Below are 13,423 nucleotides of genomic sequence, written 5' to 3'. Positions count from 1 at the left end.
GAGTTTAAACACAGAGGGCCAGGTTTATCATACTGAAAAGGCGGGATTTAACTTCTAGAGTCGGCTTACCATTCTCCAGAATCCCGTCACAGGTCGACTGAACCTTTTTACCTGTCATAGAGTAAATTTAGGCAATCTAGTCACAACTAAATAAATCAATTTCAGAATACCCAATTGCTTTCCCCAAAGAACCACTGACTAAAGACTGAATTTAAAGGGTTTATTACATAACCAAAAATAACTGAAGATACAGGCACCTCAACAAGAGGTTCAGAAGATAAACAGGTACTAGTACAAACATAATCCTACGGAAAAGTCTCAATCGACTAATGAAAAGAACGAGAATCAATTCCAGAACCATTAAACTAAACAGGATAGCTATAACTTGTGTTCTGGTGCTCATCAGGATAAAAGACATCAATTCAGATTAGTCTGTCCCTACTCTAGGCTAGATGACATCCCTACTCAACAATAGCCCAACCTAACCAAAGGTGTCAGTCATGGAGACTTCCTAAGAAGTTCACCACCTTCTCTCTTAGACTAAAATTTCCATCACTGCTGTTAAGCTCCTTGCCCATGTGACCGCTCTCTCTAGTCCCTCAGCCATCTGCTCTGCCTCCACCCTTGGGGCACTGTCCCTAATACAAAACCCCACAATGTTGTTGACACGCCTATAGGTACGCCCTCTAGAAGGTGTTAAGTTCTGTAAAATTCCACATGGCGAGGATCCGTCTTTGTCCGTTCAGCCGTCCTTGGGTCTCAGGCTCTTCATCCTTTCAAGTTGCTTCTGTAAATTCCTGGTCTACTCCTCCATGTCTGAGTCTAGAATCCTAACATACTCACACAATGGGCCCTTCTACTCTACTATCTGCTTGATGAGGCGCCTGCAAAGGAATACACGCAAATAACTCGCAGTCTATGATTATTGCAACATTTCTTAAAGGTCACATCTACCCTCCTGTCTACAGCTCAATGTTTAAACAAGACATTTCTCAACAGGCCTGCACTGTTTCCATTAACCAGGCCTCTGCTTGGGTTTTATAGGCCCAACGTTTTACATTAACTTGTTCTCTTAGTTCACTAGACATCAACCTTAAACAATAAATGCATCTTCTACTTTAAGCAAATCATATATATATATGTATGTAATTCGTTACGTTTCAGATAAAGCAGATCTCAAGTTCTATTGCATTGTTAAACACACGTTGCATTAGGAGAAGGTTTCATTTTAAAGCATCTATATATGTCAGCAAGCATGGATTGCACTTTGTAACGTTGGCTCTGCACATATTCTGATACCAATTCACTTTAGCACTTTTCACATCTTGCATCTAACTATGATTAACAGGCCTCTATATATGCGGGTGCTGACTACTTGTACATATGCTGCACCCCTACAAATTTCACTGTAAATGGCGCTCTCTCAGTTCCCCCCTTTGATGACCCGTGTCATCACCACCCTCACATCATCCTCAGGATATGAACTGAACTAAACAGAGCTTGTTGCCATTTTTCCCCTCTTGAGCATCTCCAATGCTCTCAAACTGCGATATTGATTATCTTGCAGTCTTTCCATTCGCATTTCTCTTGCACTCTCATGGATCTCGCCAATCTATTCGCTTTGTACCACTTGCACAACCTCACTAAACCCCACAAGGCGATCACACATGCCACTGCTATGATAAGGGGTTTCAGTACAAAACCAAGGAAACCCTTTCCTAGGTTGGCAAACCAGTTTCCAACCTTCCCAAATCCCTTGCCAACAGTCTCCCATGTATTCTCTTGGGTCAAGTCCTCGATCTCATAATGGATCGCAGTAATGTTGCTTATATATGCCTCCAGATCCTTAGAGTTGTCTGGTATATAAGTGCAGCATTCCTGAATCTTCAAACGTTTACAGACTCCGCCCTCTTTTGCTAGGAGGACGTCTAGGGCAAGACGGTTCTGTAAAACCATTGTCCTTATCGACAACATCTCACCCTCAACCAGCACTAGAGACTTGGCTGTATTCATTGACAGTTCATCCACTACAGTTGCTAACCGTCTTATCTTGATGTCATTCAAAATGACTCCTAACATAGGTATCGCTGCTCCAAACACATCTCCAATCACTGCTCCAGCACCCTCCCCCCGCTTTACCCTCCTCTGAGACCCTCCCTCCAAGAGAGCAAAATCCTCAGTATGGTAAATCTTGGGAAAGATAATTGCTAGATAACATGTTCCATACCACTTCTCTGGCAATCTCACGTACGCATTCTTTACACAGACAAAGTATACAGTAGGGATCACTTGCACCACGCTCTTCAAGAAGTCCTTCGTGTAGTACTCTAATGTAAAGGTGTGTTCGCACGTGGTCTGACCCACATACACATTTTCATAATACGTCTGTGGTCTGTGGAGACATAACTTCCCTTTCTGTACTTCATCTAAAGCTATTGGACCGTAACTCCCTTTTGACTTGTGCTTCTTCTCTTCTTCGGTCCAATCTACCTTTCCTTGTCCTGAATCTCGCAACTGTTTTTGCTTCGTGTACCTATCTTCCACCTGCTCAATGAACTTCTTTTCCACCTCTGACAATGAGCAAGTCAAATTGTGTCGGTGTGCATACGGTGTGTCTAGTTCTCGTGTGGGAATGAAAGAATATCCCAGTCTGTCTTCCGATTTATAATAGTCCCACTTATTCAAATGCTTGTAATTTGGGACTTCTGGTAACACAGCATCATAATTTGAAAAATAATATTCAAAATGATTTCTACCATACAATATGCTAATCAACAAACTACAGGAAATTCCATATGTCAACGGAAGGTGATGATATCTAATACCCTCGTCTACTGAGGCTGGCAACTGCATACACACATAACAGTCTTTCGCATCCATCGCATCAATGTATTCATACAACAGTTTTGCATAAGCATTCTGTCCAAAATTTCCTTTAGACAGGTCAGTATGCAACCTACGACTTTCTGCAGCCAGTAAGGCCTTCTCTCTTCTTTCTCTTTCTTCCTTCTGGCTAGGGGTGTCAGGTGCCTGTGTCCCCTCAGCCTTCTCTACTGGTTTGTGTGGTGCAAAATAGGAAACTGAAACTACTATAACTATAAGGAGAATCACTCCTGCTAAAAGGGTGCCTGCTATGCACTTGGCTCTACGATTCGGGTTTCCAGGTGCCATGGTTTTGGCTCAAGCAGTTCGTGCTCGGAAAGCACCCAATTCTCTTTCTTTGCTATTTGAGTCTCTTGAACCACACCTGGCAACTTGAATATTCTGTTTCAGTTCTTCTTTTTCCTCAATCAACAGACAGCCCTAACCCTTCTCCTTCCTCTGTGGAAAGTCCCTAACTTTGTTCTTCTTCCACTCGGCTCTAGGTTAGTTTTTAACAGTTATTCACAACAGTCTTTTCAGAGTCTTTCAACGCACATTTTAAAACTCAGAGTTCTTTTCAAAAGTTCAAAGTTCAATTTTACAGCTCTTAATAGTCTATGATTATGCTTGATCCGATTGCCTGCAACACATAATCCAAAAGTTCCATGCGAAGCACAACTACATCATAGGCTGGCATGTCCGGAACGAAGGTAGGAAAAATCAGTCTTTCCAGGAGTAAATCACGTATCTTGCTTAGGAGAGGGGGATTAGGAATGGTGAGTGTCAGGATACCTTCAATTTCAAGTCCAGGTATCAACAGCACCACTTGCAGCTTAACATTGGGGATTGTGCTGGTCACTTCCACTGACCTCACCCTCCCGGACCTCAGTACCCCTGGCATTGGTAATCCTAACATTTGTGAAAGGATAGGTCCACTCTGGAGTGGCATATCTTTGGCACGGCACTCGCACCCTCCTTGACCTTCTCGGTCCACTCTGCGCCGCTCCTTCGTTTTCTCCTTCAGATCAGACTCTTCGGACACAGGGGCGAGTTCTCTTTCGGAAGCCAATCTCACATTCATTCGCCTCCGCCTTTCGGGCCAATGAGCTTCTGCACTTCTTGCTCGCCTGCCTCTCGTTTGCACACCCTGTTCGTCCTCCTGGTCAGCCTCTTCTGCACTCAGATCACCTTCTCCGCCACTTCCTTCTTCTGGGGCGGATTCAGTGTCACTGTCGTCGTGATCATACACAGCTTGATCAGGGGAGTTCCCAACTTCTACCAGCACCCCCACAGCTTGACTTGTCCCCTCTTCTGGATCTTCTTCATCGTTATTGTTCTCACCCAGGGGAGGAGCTGTTCCTTCTTTAGGTGCTGGAGCTCGTCGGGTGTGAGAAGCATGTGTGATGTATTCCTATAGGTTCTGTATCGATCCCCCTATTCCTGACCCTATTCTGGTTAACGAGTTAACTAGCAGCCATCCCATGATGCAGAAACCGTTATCTGATTACGCCAGACCACGGCACAGGAGCGCGTTATCTGATTAGGTCATAACGCTTGCCATCTAATTAGGCAAGCAATATTCCTCCAGCCCCTGATAAGGCATACGGAGTTCTCAAAACAAATCAAACCTATGACAACCTGGGAAAAACCCTGCGGCCATTGTTTTGATTTCACCGAGAACTTCAGTAAAAGAATGCGCTAACGACCAGCTCGTATGACATCCTTATTGACGTATCTATGTCCATCCTTACGTCAATCTCGGCACCTTACAGGTATAAATATTACCGATATTGCCTTAAGCAAACACACGCGGTGGTGACGAGATCGGAGCAGCGAGACTTGCCGAAGCCCAGCAGAGAGCGAAGCCCCCGGCGCTGCCCCGCCTTCCTGACGCGCTGAGAACGAGACGCTGCTTTCTCCTGCCGAGAAATCCAGCTCCGGCGCTTCCGAGCAGCCCTCGCAGGCAGCTTGGAATATCGAGACCTCAGACGAGAGATACTATCCCTCAACCATCCTAGACCTCAGGTACGGAACTGAATAACCCCTTGCAGAGAATTCTTGAATCAGTCACTTGGCAAAACAAACTTAACTTAGACTGCTACTTTCTATCCCCGCCCACGTATTAGGCTTAGGTCAGGTACACTGGGGTAGGCGTGGTTAGAAGCACCAGTTGAGTACGATTAGTCAAATGTTTATATGTATGTATCTATTTTATCCATTTTAAACCACTATATGGCTTAGAAACCATATAAATGTTTTTACAGTATTATTTTATACTTCTGCTTTTATTGTATGCACTTTACTTAACCATAAGTATTGCAATAATATCGATTCATTTCTCTTGTACGAGAAGAGAGACTGATCAATAAATAACATCTTTTATTGAACATGCCCGTCTCTTCCTTTTCTCTACAATCTGGTGAAACTAAGAATGCACGTACTGACTGAGTAAAATAAGTTGTCTTTTGTTTTCACACGACTCTAGAGATACACTCTTGATTAGGGGAGAGCAAAGTTGTCATGTTCTATGGTTGTCAGAAACTAAATCCCTTCTTGTCTATCCAGGGAGGTTCAATTCCTCCTTGTCTATTCGAGAAAGTTTCTAGTGAACTCTGAGCTAGCTGGCAAACCCAAAACTTTAAGTCTAATATCGACAGTAGAAGACCTAGTTAACGTCTGGTCTAGGTCTATTCTATTGGAGGTATTATTCCAATGCGCAGAGCCTATTGGGATGATAGGAACTACACTACATGGCGCCCAATGTGGGGGATAGAGTAATTCCAAACAAGGACAGGAGAACTTTGTTAATAGCAGACGCACATATGGGCGAGGGTCTCAGACACCTCAAACTAAAAGATTCTCTGGAAGAACTACAATCAGTGTACTGGTGGCCAGGCATGAGCCTGCATCATCACATCTTTGTAAAAAAATGCCCGGGCTGCAACAGAGATCGCAGCGGCGAGAGGAACGGGGTAATACCATGGCGTTTCACTCAATAAGGGCTAAACAATAATCAGGGAAACAAGTGTAAATAATGCGTCCCATTAACAAATAAAGACTAGTTTCCACTTATAAATGTAGACCCCGGCACTCGGCTGACGTCGGGACTGTTATACAAGATTTGCGAGTCTAAATGGCATATACGCTAGGAGCATGCTACGTTTGACCAATGTTTTCACTTTAGCCCTCAAGCTTGTGGGAAAGCACGGCCAAATGAGCATAGCGAAGCGGGATTCTTCTCACTTCCTTCCTGAGGGATACGGGACGGTGTAAAGAAAAAAACAAGACATAAAGCAATCTATAACAGCAAAGGTATTAGGTTCGGGAGCTGGGTGGGTCAAACATCTAATAAGTGTCCAACGTAGTCTAAACAACTTGCCAAGAACTTCTCTGAGGGGATTCAGTCCGTACGAATTACTGTTTGGAACTAGGATGCTAGTCTTAGATCTTGACAGTCAGACTTCAGTGGTAAAAGAAAAAAGCTTTGATATCAAAGATCGTTTGGCTATTTTACAGGACTTAAACGAAACAAGAAAAGACCTGAGCAACATAAAGTTGAAACAGCAGCCAACAACCACTGAAGAACCACCACCTGTCCCAGCAAGACCTGTCTGGATTCCAAAAGTCGGGGATCTAGTCAGAGAAAAGATCGCGGTAAAGAAGGAATTTGGGCCTTCTTACAGAAAAGCAGTTCCTGTCTTGTCCATCAACGGGACAAGATCAGTTGTACTACCGCCGCTTGCTGGTAAAAAGGAGAACCGAGTTGTATCCATCGACCTGGTAAAACCACAATCATGTGGCCGATAACAAACAGTAGGCCAAGTGGACTACCGATAAGTAGTAGAACACCAAGGTTTGCTACAAGTACAGAGGTGCTAACTAAAAGGCTAATCACATTTGAAACGCCTACAGAACAACAACAAGGACTATGCAACAATGCAATGGAACTCACACCTCTGAAAACCCAAATAAAAACATTTAGTAGAGACACACCAACCTACAATGAAGTAACAAATGAATATGCTGAAGCTGCAAGAAACAGTAATCCTGAAGCAATTTGAACAATAGACAGAACGGCATCCGGCTACTTCATCAACTTTGAAGATTCTTCTGAAGATCTAAGTGAATCAAAGACACAGCCATCAACAAAAACTTTTAAAGATAAAGCTAAGGAACTTTTGAAACAGCTGAAAGAAACCTATCTGATTTCTCCGTGGATTGAATTTTGGGTGTCATTTGGTGTATTTATCCTGATACTTTGGCTCATCATGATACTATGTTTGGGACGCTTCATTGAGGGAAAATATGCTAAAATGGACACAGCAAGCCAGAAAATCAACTTGATCCTCAAGCCACACACGTCTTCACACGTCAAGAAAAGAGAACTTTCTTCAGTCAATTTCACAGCCAATCCTATACCGGGTGGGGTAGCTTGGGACAATACTGACTATGAAATTTATGGTCCGGTAGAGATCCTCAAATATCCACACCAAATCAAGATCTCGTTGAGTGACTTTGTAAAACCAAACTCATTTGCTGATGATTGGGACTTTGAAAGTATTAATAACATGATGTCTGATCTAGTGATGTCTGCTAAATTTACCAAACATGATTATTTGCAGGGTTCGTCTAATTATGATAGTATGTACTGCTACAACCACTATGGTAACCATTTTTTACATAAATCAGCACAACCTAGAAATGTTTTAAATTATAATCAATGGGAACATTGTGCAACCCCTCCAAAAGGAAGCTCAAGAACCTTTTATGACAAATATTCATACTTTTCAGGGTTCAACACAAGTAATGCTGAAACATTTTATTTCAAATTGTCAAATAAGACAGGAACAAAAACCATGCTTACAAACACAAAATTGATATATTCGGACTCATTTTTTGAACAAATGAATACATTTGGTTTTGATTATTGGGACAAAAATGTTGAAGTAAAAAGTGTTTGGGGTACAAAAGAATGGCAAGTACAAGGTATAGAATCATTGTTTAGAGCCTGCATGATCCCAGAACAAATTATATTCTTGAATGAAACTATTCAACAAACTAGCTGTCTTGGATTAGCCAAAATCAAAGACTTAAATAAACCGTCTATTCCAAAACCAACAATGAACAGCAATAACTCTGCAGATGAAGAAATAGACGTAAACTATGTATTAAACCAAAACAGAACAAATCCTGATTGGAAACAATGGTTGATCTGGCCAACAGATACTAATAACTGTCAAGACAGATTCCTGAACAAAACACAGGGGTTCAAATTGACCAGGCCAGACCCTAGATATTCCCAAAGACAACACCCAGGGATAATCACCACCTACAGTGTGGGCAAACTCTGCCTTCAATGGCTAAAAACTTCCACACTGACAGAAATTAAGCAACACCTAACTTTACTTACTGATGGTGCTGACTTGCGTGATTTCATTATGGGACCACGCAAACAGCGTCAAAAACGCTTCATAGCAGCCTCTATATATGCAGCTTACAACGAGGCCTGGAAGATAACTCAAATTGAGACAGCAGAAAGTATACGGGAAATTGACCGTATTAATTTGGAAAAATCGCTTTCTGTAGTGGACAATGGGTTAATGACTCTGTCCTCCAGAATCTTTTCATTGGACAGCATTGTGTCTTCAGCAATCGACATAATATCGCAAGACTTACTGTTGTTACAACACGGTCAGTCTCAATTGCGTTCTATTGTACAGCTTGGCTGGACGTTACAAAACCTGCGTTCAGGCTATGTGCCTTGGCGTTTAATCAACACAACATCACTATTCACTATCTTTAACCTTACTGATAAACAGATCAGTATGGCACAGAAGGGTGCTGATTATACAATCCTGAGCATTGAGAAACTCGAGAGATTACCATTGACAATGTCAGAACGACCTGTCATTGAATGGATAATACATGGGATAATTAATATTCCGATATCAACTTTCAGGTTTCAATACTGCCAAAAATATATACAGGCTGGCATGTACGAAAAATTGGGAAAAGGGTACATTAAGACAACATGGAACTTGCCCTATTCACATGCATGTGTCAGTAATAAAGGACAGAAAGTGTTTCTTAGTGGCAATAATTGTGCGATGTCACTAAGCGGTACACTTCTGTGTAATGGAATTAGTTTGCATGGAGCCTGTGAAGGGAACTCAAATAACCTTTCATGTCACCAGCTAGGCACACCTGCAACAGAGATAGAACCATTCTTTAAAAGACTCTATAACGGGAGTTACATTCTAATTGTGGATCGCAGATGTTGTAGTCTACTGCCCGGGGTTCCTTATCTCGTTAGTACGACTGCGAAGGTCATGTGCTGTGGACGCTTATTGTTCCCCAGCTCCTTTCCAGACAGGGAGGCAAGGGCATGGCCTCACTTGAAAATTACTTCTATTCGAGTTGATACTTTAAGCAGAATGAAAACAGTGCTTCTTCAGACGCCGACCAGGCTCACGTCATCAAAAGAAACGTATGATCTCCTAGTCGCAAGGACGACTGCAGAGATTCACTCATTGTTATCAACTAATTCCCCCATACATTTCGCAGAAATCCTGAATGAAATCTTAAATATTTCTGATACCAGTGGAGTCTCAAATGTATTTAAGACAGTATTTTCGATGGCATTAACACCATTCAAAGCCATACTGGGTATTTTTCCAGACTTCGTCCATTCGATTTTTGGAGGAGTTCCCCTCATTCTGGGACTAATTGCAGGAATCCTATTCTTAGTCCTTATATTTCGTTATGGCAAACCGTGTCACAGACAAAACACCTGCGACAAGGGAAGAAACAATCCGAGCCATTGGATACCGGGACCGGATATCAAAAATCCTGGGACTAACCCGGCTTAGAGACATGAACATGACTTGGTTTCTTTCATTTCGGCCGATATGGCAAAGATGTGTTTTACCTGTATTAAGGTGCATGCTGTGCGGAGAAGAATGGGTGTTGGACACCTGTCTGACGCTACAATCGGATGCGCCAATGGATGCAGAAACATTGTTGGGTCCGGTAAAGGCTCATGCATTGTGCTGCCCTCAACGGCTGCCAATCCTGATGACGGCATTCGTGGAAACTTCACCACTACGATTAAGGGGTAGTGAAGATCAAGATGAAAGCAGCATCGATCAGGTACAACCTTCTGTCAGCAATACTAATCAAAACGTCAATGGAGACAATCATGCACATGAATGCATGGTTACATCCTTTTCCGAGTTAGTGGAACTATCACAGGAAGCTGTTGACAGCTTTTTCAGCAGTCTCAACGATATGATGTTCTCACCAGAGCAGAAATAACGACTCTTGAGCAAGCTAGCACACGGCGTTCCCGACACCTTGAATTTGGCCTTCAACTTTAAAAATAAAGTAGCAAGATCGACTTTTCCTCCAGTCCACGGACAGCAATTTTTTTAGCAGCCCCAAAATATTTTTTTTACGGGACACTTTTCTTCTGCTTAAAGTAAGAACTATTCTTAGAGAACTAATTTCTATTTTTAGAAACTTCATAGACATTAGCTGCCCGCTGGTATGTTTATAAATATTTTTTAAACTGTGATGAAGTGGTCTCGAACTTTTCTTCTGTATTAAGAGCCATTTCATGTGTAATTCTCATATTCGATTACTAATAATGAATACATGCGTGATTAATTTAGCATTAGTCTACTGCTTAAATGCATATAGTACATGTGACTATTTTTTCCCCGTATGTTACATAATTTCAAAATGCATTATGTGTATTTTGGGGTGGTAAGGTATACACGATACTCTACAGTATGTTTTACTATGCCTAGATTCGTAAATATGGCCATAGTTAGCGTGGAGTGGGTGTGATGTATTCCTATAGGTTCTGTATCGATCCCCCTATTCCTGACCCTATTCTGGTTAACGAGTTAACTAGCAGCCATCCCATGATGCAGAAACCGTTATCTGATTACGCCAGAACACGGCACAGGAGCGCGTTATCTGATTAGGTCATAACGCTTGCCATCTAATTAGGCAAGCAATATTCCTCCAGCCCCTGATAAGGCATACGGAGTTCTCAAAACAAATCAAACCTATGACAACCTGGGAAAAACCCTGCGGCCATTGTTTTGATTTCACCGAGAACTTCAGTAAAAGAATGCGCTAACGACCAGCTCGTATGACATCCTTATTGATGTATCTATGTCCATCCTTACGTCAATCTCGGCACCTTACAGGTATAAATATTACCGATATTGCCTTAAGCAAACACACGCGGTGGTGACGAGATCGGAGCAGCGAGACTTGCCGAAGCCCAGCAGAGAGCGAAGCCCCCCGGCGCTGCCCCGCCTTCCTGACGCGCTGAGAACGAGACGCTGCTTTCTCCTGCCGAGAAATCCAGCTCCGGCGCTTCCGAGCAGCCCTCGCAGGCAGCTTGGAATATCGAAACCTCAGACGAGAGATACTATCCCTCAACCATCCTAGACCTCAGGTACGGAACTGAATAACCCCTTGCAGAGAATTCTTGAATCAGTCACTTGGCAAAACAAACTTAACTTAGACTGCTACTTTCTATCCCCGCCCACGTATTAGGCTTAGGTCAGGTACACTGGGGTAGGCGTGGTTAGAAGCACCAGTTGAGTACGATTAGTCAAATGTTTATATGTATGTATCTATTTTATCCATTTTAAACCACTATATGGATTAGAAACCATATAAATGTTTTTACAGTATTATTTTATACTTCTGCTTTTATTGTATGCACTTTACTTAACCATAAGTATTGCAATAATATCGATTCATTTCTCTTGTACGAGAAGAGAGACTGATCAATAAATAACATCTTTTATTGAACACGCCCGCTCTTCCTTTTCTCTACAATCTGGTGAAACTAAGAATGCACGTACTGACTGAGTAAAATAAGTTGTCTTTTGTTTTCACACGACTCTAGAGATACACTCTTGATTAGGGGAGAGCAAAGTTGTCATGTTCTATGGTTGTCAGAAACTAAATCCCTTCTTGTCTATCCAGGGAGGTTCAATTCCTCCTTGTCTATTCGAGAAAGTTTCTAGTGAACTCTGAGCTAGCTGGCAAACCCAAAACTTTAAGTCTAATATCGACAGTAGAAGACCTAGTTAACGTCTGGTCTAGGTCTATACTATTGGAGGTATTATTCCAATGCGCAGAGCCTATTGGGATGATAGGAACTACACTACACATGGACCCAATTCGGCAATCCGCCACACTTCACAGCAGTAGTGGTCACAAGTATCACCTGGAAAGGTCCTCTCCAACGAACATCCAAGCAGCTCTTCCTCACGTGCTTCCTCACGTAAACCCAATCACCTGGACACAGGTCGTGACAGAGGTCGCTAGTAGCCGGAACTTCAGCAGCCTGCACCTGAAGGGACACAGAACGGATGACATCAGATAGTCCCCTGCAATAATCAAGAATCAGGTCATCTGTGATATTCAGCAAGGCAGTTGTAGGAATAGATGGCAGTCTCATAGCCCTCCCCATCAGGATTTCGTGAGGTGAGAGCCCTGTCCTCCTATCCGGGGTACTACGCATACTCATTAATACCAACGGCAGTGCATCGGGCCATTTCAGGGACGTGGATGAGCACACTTTTGCCATTCGGGCCTTCAGGGTCCCATTAATCTGCTCTACTATGCCAGAAGCCTCTGGACGGTAGCTACAATGCAGTCTTTGATCAATGTTCAGAGCAGAGCAAAGCATCTTCACAACTTCGCTATTAAAATGTTTTCCTCGGTCCGATTCCAGAGAGGTCGGAACCCCGAATCGTGGCACCAATTCCCTCAACAATAGTTTAGCCACAGTGAGTGTATCGCACCTGCGTGTAGGGTATGCCTCAACCCACCTAGAGAATACACACACAATCACCAAGACATACCTAAGGCTATTACACCTCGGCATTTCAATGAAATCTATTTGCATCCTGTAAAAAGGTCTGCCAGACCTTCCAATGTGACTCAGTGTAACTGGTGTTCTTTTCCCAACATTTATCTGTTGACATGTCACGCATCTCTGACATACTGCTTCCGCAGCCTGTCTAAATTTGGGATTGTACCATGTCTGTCTGAACACACGCAACATCGCATCCCTTCCCAGATGCACAGGACCATGCCTTCCCAGATGCACAGGACCATGTATCTGTCGTGCCATCGCACTCACCAACTCATTCGGCAACACAGCTCTTCCATCCGCTGAAATCCACATGTCCAGATCTCCCTTGACACAACCAGCCGATTCCCACACCCTTTTCTCATAGTCTGACGTCTGTCCTTGCATGTCTCTCAATTCTTCCCAGGTATCTGCCACTTCAAGCATCATGCTTAGCTCAGTTCTCTCCTTTGGCCCCTCGATCGTCTGTTCAGTATATGAATATCCCTGCTCTGCACAGTAACGTGCAACTTCATCAGCATAGCGATTCCCCATAGTCACGAAGTCTGTGCCTTTGGTGTGTGCTGTACATTTAAACACTGCTATCGCTGCAGGACCCTGCAAGGCCTCCAGCAATAACCTGACAAATTCGCCATTCCTGATTGGGGAGCCAGATGA

At 43.1% G+C, this 13,423-nt stretch overlaps 1 protein-coding gene across 1 annotated transcript in view; it reads left to right on the top strand.

The window, feature by feature from the left end:
• RHOJ (ras homolog family member J) overlaps nucleotides 1-13,423 on the top strand; it is a 512,290-nt gene that overhangs the window by 361,328 nt on the left and 137,539 nt on the right. The window lies entirely within an intron of this gene.

This window comes from Lissotriton helveticus, chromosome 9 (genome assembly GCF_964261635.1).
Source record: "Lissotriton helveticus chromosome 9, aLisHel1.1, whole genome shotgun sequence".
In the NCBI taxonomy this organism is placed as follows: Eukaryota; Metazoa; Chordata; class Amphibia; order Caudata; family Salamandridae; genus Lissotriton; species Lissotriton helveticus.
The sequence above is the reverse complement of the archived record's forward strand: the minus strand, read 5'-3'. Positions and strand labels throughout refer to the sequence as shown.